This window comes from Montipora foliosa, chromosome 9 (assembly GCF_036669935.1).
Source record: "Montipora foliosa isolate CH-2021 chromosome 9, ASM3666993v2, whole genome shotgun sequence".
Classification (NCBI taxonomy): domain Eukaryota; kingdom Metazoa; phylum Cnidaria; class Anthozoa; order Scleractinia; family Acroporidae; genus Montipora; species Montipora foliosa.
This window is the reverse complement of record NC_090877.1, coordinates 41,473,943-41,483,942: the sequence shown is the minus strand read 5'-3', so window position 1 is coordinate 41,483,942 and position 10,000 is coordinate 41,473,943. Positions and strand designations below refer to the sequence as shown.

General features: G+C 36.6%; 1 pseudogene; it reads left to right on the top strand.

Annotated features, from left to right (window-relative positions):
- The window catches only part of LOC137971843 (cyclin-F-like), a 16,996-nt pseudogene that overhangs the window by 70 nt on the left and 6,926 nt on the right, over window positions 1-10,000 (top strand).

Below are 10,000 nucleotides of genomic sequence, written 5' to 3'. Positions count from 1 at the left end.
TAGAGCAGCATATCGCTCTTAATTATAAGTGCATTATCATATATAAGGGTATTTGTTTTTATTCGGTTCTTTGTTTGTAAAAAGTTCTGAAAAATGCGGCTTCGAACGCGAATTCCAACACGAGCTCGACCAAGGTGTTCTCTGCTTGATTTGCCCGAAGAACTTATACTACACATTTCAAAGTTTTTCGTGGCAAGTGAACTCATGCGCTTGAGAATGGTAAGAGAATTATTAACAAGTTTGTAAGATTCAAGTAAATATGATTTAAGTCTTGTTTTTTTTTCTGTTAGAAGATTTGTTCGACCGTTGGAAAGTTCTTCGCAGACGCGGTCACCAAACCGACTTTCAACGTTCCCTTGTTGATTTCACTGTTTTTGTTATTTTTTGTAGGTCTGTTCGAGGCTTAAGAATCTCGTTGATGGGTCATCCAGCTTATGGGTGTCAGCGTCTTTTCTGGGAGTGTGGCCATCGCAGAAAAATCTTCCTCTTTTACGAAGGTCTGTCAATGTTTTATGTAACGGAATTCGGTGGGGTCGCGCGTCATTCGAATTTCTATTCATTGGATTTCTCGCACCTGGATTGAATTACTTATTCGTGTAACTGGTTCTTTGAAATGTGTTACTACTACCATTTTTTCTCACGTTTGTATGTTTTTGTCTTTTTTATAGGGTAGCAAACTTGGGGAATACAGAAGCACTCATAAAACTTGGATTGGCACATTTGTATAATGAAGGAAGTAGGTGGTTTCGTCTGTCGCTACAAAGCCGTTTATATTCTGTTTGGCTTAGGCTTTTCCCAAGATTTTATTGGAGGAGCCTTTCAAATTAGCACGCATCATTTTTGGCTCCCTGTATTCTATAGTTGCTCCAAGATGAGCGTAGATCAGTTTCATGAGGCAAAGTCGATGGCAATTCGGATTCAGTGTGTAAATTTCAATTTCGCTTATATGATGAGGATTCACATCTGCTAGAACTTAACCTCCTCTCAACTCACGTCTTCAGTTTCAGAAAATGGAGAAAAAGCCGTTATGAATGCAAAAGAAAAGGGTCGTTTAGCTGCAGAATTTTTCTTCAAAGCTGAATGTACCATTCCTAATGCTGCACCCTTCACTTGGTTCTTTGTGCGTCCGCCTTGGGCACCTTCAGGTGTTTGCTGTAAATCATGCGTTTTCAACAGTATGGTGGAACTTTGTTCAGATACTGTGGTATGGTTTATCTTTAGGGAGTTTAAATTGCATTAATTCAAAATTGACGCACATACATTCTGGAAAGTTTTTAGCTCTTTTAAAGTTTTGTAGTTCTAGTATAATTTTCGTGTAAGTAGAACGACATGAATGCAAGTGATAAACTATTTCTTTTGAATCTTTTGACTGTCCAGCTTTGTTTCTTTCAATTTTCCCTTACAGAAAGCAGGTTTTTCCAGTTCAAATCCGTTTTTTGCCAGTTTTGCGAAATAATATAAAATAATTATTGAAAATTTAAAAAAATAGCAAAGAAGCTCGTAAGAAACTGCAACGACTCATAAGAAAGCTCATAAGAAACTGCAACTCCAAAGACTTTTATATGTACTTAATCCATTGATGAGTAAAATCGTCTGGCGTTAGACAGAGTAAAATACTCTGGCTGGTTTTGGCCGGTTTGGATGTCGATGGGTTAATGAGCGCTCTCTATAAAGCATTTTCACAGTTTGTTATGGTATAATAAGCTTAATGTCAAAATCAGTAGCAGAGTAGAGATTAGTTTTGAGCGAGGACATTGTTTTAAGCATAATTCAGCAGGAAAGCTCTCAAAATGTACCTGTTACCATTTGAGTTTCAGAGCTAAGTAGAGAATTAAAGAATTTAGGGCCTTCAAAACAGATAGAACACCCTCTTATATTAATAATAATAATAATAATGTCTTAAAATGGGGTAAATAAAATATACATTTTTCTAACCGTAACTGAAATGATGAAACTGATTTCCTTCATGGCATTAATGTTTATTAAAATCATTTTGTATTGCAGGTCAGCAAGTCAATGTTGTACTGTGTAGGGAAAATCCTAAGTTTACATGAGGTAGGTCATCCGCATCAAGCAACAAAAGTGCACAGTGTTGGTCCACAATCTTGCATTTTGTTCATTAATTATTTAAACAGAGTTTCTTTGGGAAATTTTAGGATGTGAGGAAAACAGAAGAAAGTCTTGAGTGGCTTCAAAATGCTGCCAGCCAAGGATCTTCTCATGCAGGCTTTGAACTGTGGAAGCTGCGCTTTTGCCAAGGAGCTGAGGAACCTTACTCTCGACTAGAAAGGCTTAGAGAACTGAGAGATTGTGCTAAAGATAATCACTGTGATGCTCAACTGACACTAGCACTTGAATATGCACAAGGAAACCTTGGAGGGGTTACTAAACCACAAGTTGCTGAGTTTATTACACAGGTGAGGAATCATTCTGTGAACTCGGTTGTTGCAGAGAACGTGCACATCAAAACCTTGCTAAAGCTGAAGAACTGACTCAACAATAAATGGACCATGTATGTGGAAATGCGTAGAAGATATCCACTGGTACTGACCTTCAGATTTCCCTGTTGTTACTATCGATCTCAAACATCTGTGGACAACAGCTTTTTTTCAGCCCACTTCACAGACTGTTGATTTCAGTCTGCAGTTCAAAAATTATGATCATGTGATATCATTTTTTTTGGCTCTGCAGTTTTGAAAATACGAATCACGTGGCTATCCCTTCGTTCTTCCCACAACCACTAAATGAAAGAAACCTGGAGTATAGTCTCCACCTGCTTGCACTATTGTGTCTATTATCCCGTTCTTATTTCATGAGACAAGGCGTTTACTTGCTGTCAACATTGTTTTGCTCTTTTCTCTTTGGGAAAAGCAACAGAAACTGGCAATTCATGTGGTCGGCCTTTTTAAAACCACAGAGCCTAGCACAAAAGATGTTATCATATGGTCAGAAACTTTTAACCACAAACTGAAATCGACATTACGGGAAGTGGGCTAAAAAAGGTGTAGTCCATGGACATCTGAGACGGATACAGTAGTACCCTACCTCTAAAATCTCTTTGATAGCTCAAAACATGTGGTCCCTGACGGCATTCCCATTTTCCTAATGGCATTCTGAATGTATCTGCTGCCTTTGGATGCCTTAACCCATTGACTCCCAGGGGTTCCCCACTGACGAGTAAAATCGTCTGACGTTAGACAGAGTAAAATACTAAGTCTGGCCGGTTCGGCCGTTTGGATACCAATGGGTTAACAACTTAATGTACATTGTACAGGTATTATGGTCCTTTGATCTTTGTTTGTTTATTTCCTTGTTGTAACAAATGCTGTAGTCCATGTTTTTTTGAACCCTTAGATGATTATTTGAAGGGCACTACGTTTTAGTTTCCAAAACACTCCTGGAAAATAATTTCCTCTTCTTTTAATTGACCAACTGATGTTGTTTTTCAGTTTGTGTCAAGATCAAAGCCACTGAACAGTCATAAGCTTTTTAGTTTTCAAACAGAACTCAACAGCACAATGAGGTACTCATTCTTTCAATTTTCACACTTATCAGTTAACATTCTATCTTTTTTTCCTGGAAGTTTTCACCTGCAACACTGTTTTTTAACAGCCTATTTAATGCATTTTTCAGATATATTTTGGTTGACTGGCTTGTAGAAGTTGCCGTTATGAAGGTATGTTTTCCTTTCAATGTGCGTTGGTAAAACTAAACGTTTTCAATCGTGGGTGGACTAGAATTACTTCACTCATGAAATATGCTTTCAATCAGTTCAGTGATAGTTACCTTTGTAATCAGTTGTGTACGTATACATAACTGGCGCATAAATAATGGTACACACGAGTTGGGAGGTTGAGGTCGAACTCTTGTGTGTTTCAATACCTACAGTTCAATAATCTTAATTATATATATAAAAAACTAGATTCTCAGGTAATGCAATTCTAGTGTTAAACTTTTGATTGGCTTAGCCATCGTGGTATATGAGCTATTACATGTATACCATACCCTACAAATATCAGTAACTGCACACAGCAGTTTACTTGCATTTACAAAATAAAGTAGGGAAGACTTATCCATAATTTGAGAGCGTTTTTAATAAAACAATTATCCCACTTGGCCTTATTGGATATGTGATGACTATAGCCAACTCGACGCGATGTGCCTCATTGGCTATCCAATGTGCCCTTGTGGAATAATAAATTATTAATGTTAATTATTGTTATACTTCATTTATTTTATTTCATTCATTGTTTCACCTCTTATGGCAGGGATTTGAATTAAACTCACACTTGACCAGCAGCCAGTTGGCTTGACAGCTTAGTTAGTAGAGCACTGTGCACTGTCAACCTCATTCCCAGGGTCTTTCCTCTCTGCCTCCTTTGTTGTGAAGGAGGCAGAGAAGAGAGACCTTGGGAACGAGGTTGGAGCAGTGTAGTGCAATTTCACAGTCCTATTCAAGCCTGGATTTTTTTCCAGGGTTTCTTTGCAACTGCTTAAGTTTCTGATTAATTGTGGTGATCTCCAACTCTCATGTATTTCTTCTTGCTTATGAAGTTAAATTCAGGGCTTGAAATTGCAACTAACTGGCATCTAGATTTTCAGAACTGGTTGCCATCTGGCGAATCACATTTTGTCTGATAACCTAGGATAAACAGTAGACAACTTTTGTATTTGAATCTTTACATGATGAAATCGTTCGGATCTGGTAGCTAGAACATGACTCACCTTTCTTTCCCCATTAAAATAATGTATAAATACTACAAGAAAATCGGTTTCTCACATAGTGACTTTCGCGCCCGAAAGACGAAGATTCAGCAAGAAGGTTAATTGAAAATTTAAATCCATCGTTAGTTGTGAATGCTGAAAACGTAGATTTAGCCATCTTACCGAGGGACCTCCTCGGAACTAGCTTGATATTGATAATATATTGATAATGAATCTGGACATCGCATAATAAGTTTGAAATTTGCATGGAACCTTCAAAAAGGAACCTGTGCCCTTAACGTAAAGTGGGTTGGAGAACTTGTCCTCTCTGTTAGAAAGCGATTACCTGCAAAATTGACTGCACAAGGTGATTAATAGATGGAGATAAATATCGGTAAAAAAGTAAGTTAAAAAGTTCATGCATGCCAAACTGTAGGAGAATAAAGAACTCCGTTTTGAAGAGGTGAAAAGCTAGGATAAAGGACCCATGTTTGCCTTGCTATGGAAAAGATGGGCTGTGCTTTGCTCCATTTCAAATAACCCTAAAAAACACCATCACCAAACTAAAGACAAAGCCGAAAACAACAATGGCTTTAGAGATCTTTCTTGTGCTGGTTTTTTTTTTTTTTTTTTTTGCCCTTTAATAATTATGACTTTCCTTGCATGCAAAGTTGGCGACCAAAATTTATGATCTGGTGACCAAATTTTTCCCGTTAGTTGCCAGCTGGCACCTGGTCAAAAAAGTTAATTTCAAGCCCTGATTTTCATTGCAAATAATATGCACTATGCTTCCATAAGCAAATTAATTTTGAATGTTAATGACCTAAAATTTATATGGTGATGTCAACAAGAAGTTGCTCATACCATTATAATAAATATATAATAATAATAATATTATTATTATTGCCTTTCAGGATTTTCCAAGCCAGATTGTTCATATCGCTGTCCACTGTGTGGATCAATACCTAATGAGACGCAAAGTACAGAGATCAGAGCTTCAACTTCTTGGAATTACATGCATGTTGATAGCAGCAAGGTTTGTTTTCATTTGAAGTGTAATTATAGAGTAGCCTGTAGGAAATAGCAATACTTGTTTCTAATACTAGTACTGGTAATAGCTATCGCTAAGTTCCAACAAAGCAGTCAATAATTGCAGATTTGTAATCAGAGTTCCAAAATGCCTAACAGTAGTTTTTTAATTCGAAAGTACTGCAACTCAACTGATCTAGTTAATAATAATACTATAATAGAAATTGCACACTTTGTATCTCCAACAACAATGTAGATGTCAACGTGTTTTGAAATAATATGGAAAGTACTGCTGTAATTTTTGAACGCTGTAATTTCAACAGGAATATACAATAATTAAGTTGAATAAAATCAGTGCCATGCGAAAAATCGCCAAAGCGTTTTCAGACTTTTCACGTGTGAAACATGTAATGGGGGCTCAAACTCTCTGTATCTTTGCAAGATACAGCCATGAATTACAAGTCAAATTGATCATTGAATTGTGTACTTTGGAGACAACATATTCCTTTGACAATTAAATTAAATTGTTCACAAACTCAAAATTTGAAAAGCAAAAAACAAACTGCTCCACTTGCAGGCTGAAATCAGAAATTGACAATAGCAGCTGATAAGAACATTAGTTTAGTTTTGAGCTTGTTCACTCAATATAGTCAGAATGCGATGGTTAGAAAAAAAATTTAAAGAACACTCAAAGCAAGTGTACACAACACAGTGGTCAGGGAAATGGGAAAAATGTGTTTTCACTCACTTCCAAACACAAGATCATCTATAGGCGTGTGTCATGCACGTTTGTCTAATGACATCACACATAAAAACACATGCTTTCATTAGTACCTACTAAAATCTCCACTTGTCACAGCACCATTCAGAATTTTTCTACCTGCTGCAATACTTCACACAACGTTAAGCTGACCACCTCGCAAGCCTTGCGTCTTCGTTCAGCTTGCTCGTTGGCAATTACTTTAGAAGGACGTGGGGTGAAAAAATGCTCAGAGTTGAATTAAGGAGTAACAAATCAATGTTCATTTTTTCCAAAGTTTCTCTTTGTTACACTCAGGTTACCTTTACTGAGGATCTTTTTACCAGTACTATAATAGTTTCCGTGCATTGAAGGAAAACAAACGATGATATACATGTATGTTGTAGATGTAGGGGCTCCCTTAATTTTCTATGTCCTGTTTCAAAGAATATACCAGTAATCACATCTTGCTTTAAAAAAATCCTGGGTAGACGAGGATTGCACTGAAATTTGGTGGTGCATAACTTTCTAATCTGCAAAAAGCAAAAGTTCAACAGGAACACAAAATGAAGACAGTGACGTTTTAATGCTAAATTTGTTGTTTGCCTAGATCTGTTTTCACACTGTTAAGCAACAAAAAAAGTAAATCTAAACTGTTCAATCAAAAAGGCCCAAGAAAACGAAAAGTTTAGTTATAAAGGACTAATACAGAAAAAAGTTCTCCAAAGTCCCAGGTCTGCGTGGTACACCATTTTTTAGTTGGATTGGCTGAAAGGTCTCAGGAAACTTTTACGAGGCTTTGTATGGAGGCACCATTTTGATGTGCCAATTATCCTGGCACACTAAAAATGGCTGCCGGAGATCAACGATTTAAACTTTTGGAGTTCACTTTGCCATGAAAATGCATGTATGGATTAACACAGTCTCTTAAGACTTGAAACCTTGCGATGTTTGAAAGTTAAAAGCAAAGGGCCCCTTTCTTCCCAACCTAAACAGTCAACCAGAAAGCGAAATTTGTGGAATTTAAAAAATGCTGTAAATTTTCAAACTGAAAAGAACGCTACAGCTCTAAAAAACGTGTGAAAAGATTTAAGAATTTCAATTTAATGGACATGGGTGAAAAAAAAAATGATCTATACTCAACTCGATTTCACGTTTTATTATTAAGTGGACTTGTAAAGGAACAACAAAAATCATAGCTTAACCCTCAGATGGCATTGGCTCGTAGAGTCAAGTAGACTGGTAGAACACAAAGTTGAAGTTACTTTGCCATACCAATGACATGGGGATACAGTTGCCTCACTGAAAAAGCCTTGTGTGTCATTAGGTCATTTCTCACACCAAACCTGTAAGGCTAAGATCATTTATTAATGTTAACAACTATCATTGTCATCACAATTTCAGATTTCAAGGTACAGATATTGTGACTATTAGAGAGGCTGGCTTGGTTAACAGATGGAACATATAAATATGAAGAAGTCATTCAAACATTAGGAAACAAAACTATAACAATACTGAATAACCTCTAACTGCACTATGAAAATGTCCAACACACAACTACTACGCAACCAATGCACTCATAATTATGCCCAAAGACTGAAATAATACAAACCAATCAGGAAATCAATGCATTGCTAACACAGTAGCTATTATTTTTAGCATTCTGGATTTGATTGACTGCATATGTGTGACTTTTTATTACTTGCATAATAATCTACTATCTTCTATATCAAATACTTGTACACTTTCCATTCAGATGATTATTACTCTCATGCTGTAATGAGTCAATACTGTGTAGAATTTCTCATAAGTACATGTATCAATAATTATTTCTGGTGTCAAAACTTCATAATGATGGGTGGAAGTTATGTCTTGTATCAAAGGTCAAGTTAGGGTGAGTTGATTAGCTTGACGAATTCGTTTCTAATCTGTCCTTCAGTGTTCGTCATGAAAACAGTAAGTTTTATTTGTTTACTCCATGGCAGTTGCTTTGGAATATGTGACGAAAACCTTTAATATATGTTTTTGTTACAACTTGATATCATACAATTGTAAACTGACTTACGTGTACAAGGTTTAATAATGATTATTTTTGCTTGTTTTGTGTAGTTCCTGACAAGTCCTGATTTCCTCCAACTGTTCTTGTTCGCCTTTGCGGCTGTAAGGTGTGCTGTTTGTTTCAAGGTACTTTTCTTCAACAGAAGTGTTCAAACGATTTTTACAGGAAGGTGTATTCTATTGGAACTACAGTGTCTAAAATTCATCTCACGAGTCCACAAGAATAATATTATTATTGTTTCATTTTAGGGTCACTCAAAAGACTGAATGCATTTGCAGGATATATAGCAGATTTATCAATTTTTACACACAGAGTGTGGACGGTAAGCTAATTTCCTCAGATAACAATCCAATCATGTGAAGGGAATTTGCTATTAACAGCTGTGTTGCAAAATGCTTTTTGGTGGCCAGAAATATCCTTTAGGGATTTAGCAGGCCAGCTCTTGCTTACATAAGCACTCCCATGGGTGAATAAAAACCCGACTCTCGTTGCTTGAACATTTTACAACAATACAAGACAATTCAATGTGCCACAGGCACAATCATCATTTCAAGAGAACAATGTGCTCTAAAAAATGACACTAGTTGCACATATACACTGTCTCGGGGTTTTACTGTCGTGTTTTTAATTATACCCCTTGACTTTTTTCAAACTCTTACTGTTCTCATATGTATTGCATTTTTGTGTATCTGTATGCTTAGATCTCTCTCCAGCTCTGATGGCTGCATCCTGTGTTTTGTTAGCAAATTCAGTTCAAGAAATTGGTAAGTGACTTTGGCTCTGGTTCAACATCACGTAGTCACTAATTACATTTTGCTACAGAGCAATTTCAATATCCTCTCAATGTTTATCTGCATTTGTAATCAGTATTAGGAAATGTGACTTGTACCCAACAATTTTCAAACACCAGTAGGGACAGTGTGTTGCTCATGTGCATAGCATACAACAACCTTTCTCATTAAAATTAAATGATGGGCGTTTCCCCGTCAAACCTGTTTCAAATACCGGTGTTTAGTGAAAGCAAACTCTTCAGTCATTTTAATATGTGAATGACATGTTTTACATGGCCTTTTCTTGTATTTTAACAGACGATCCATGGCCACAACACATTCGTGAAATCACTGGTCTAGGGAAGTGTGTCCTCTTGGTTGGTACACTTCATTTAACACCAACCATGGTACAAAATTTTGTTCTCCAATCAGTTTTTAAATTTTTTGCATTTAATAGAAATTGGGTAATTAGTTAACATTAGCGAAAGACTTCGTGATATTGCTAGTTACATTTTCCAGTGATGTTTTCGCCGAACTCGGCCGTCGTAGATCTTAATGTCCCTAATGAGTTCCCATGTGATGTTTGCCTCACCCAACTAATTGTACATTTTTTATATTCTCCCATAAAACCATTGTTTTTTTTCTGTGTGCAGTTTACTTGAGGAAGACCCTGTGGATCACAGAAATGTTAAGCTAAAA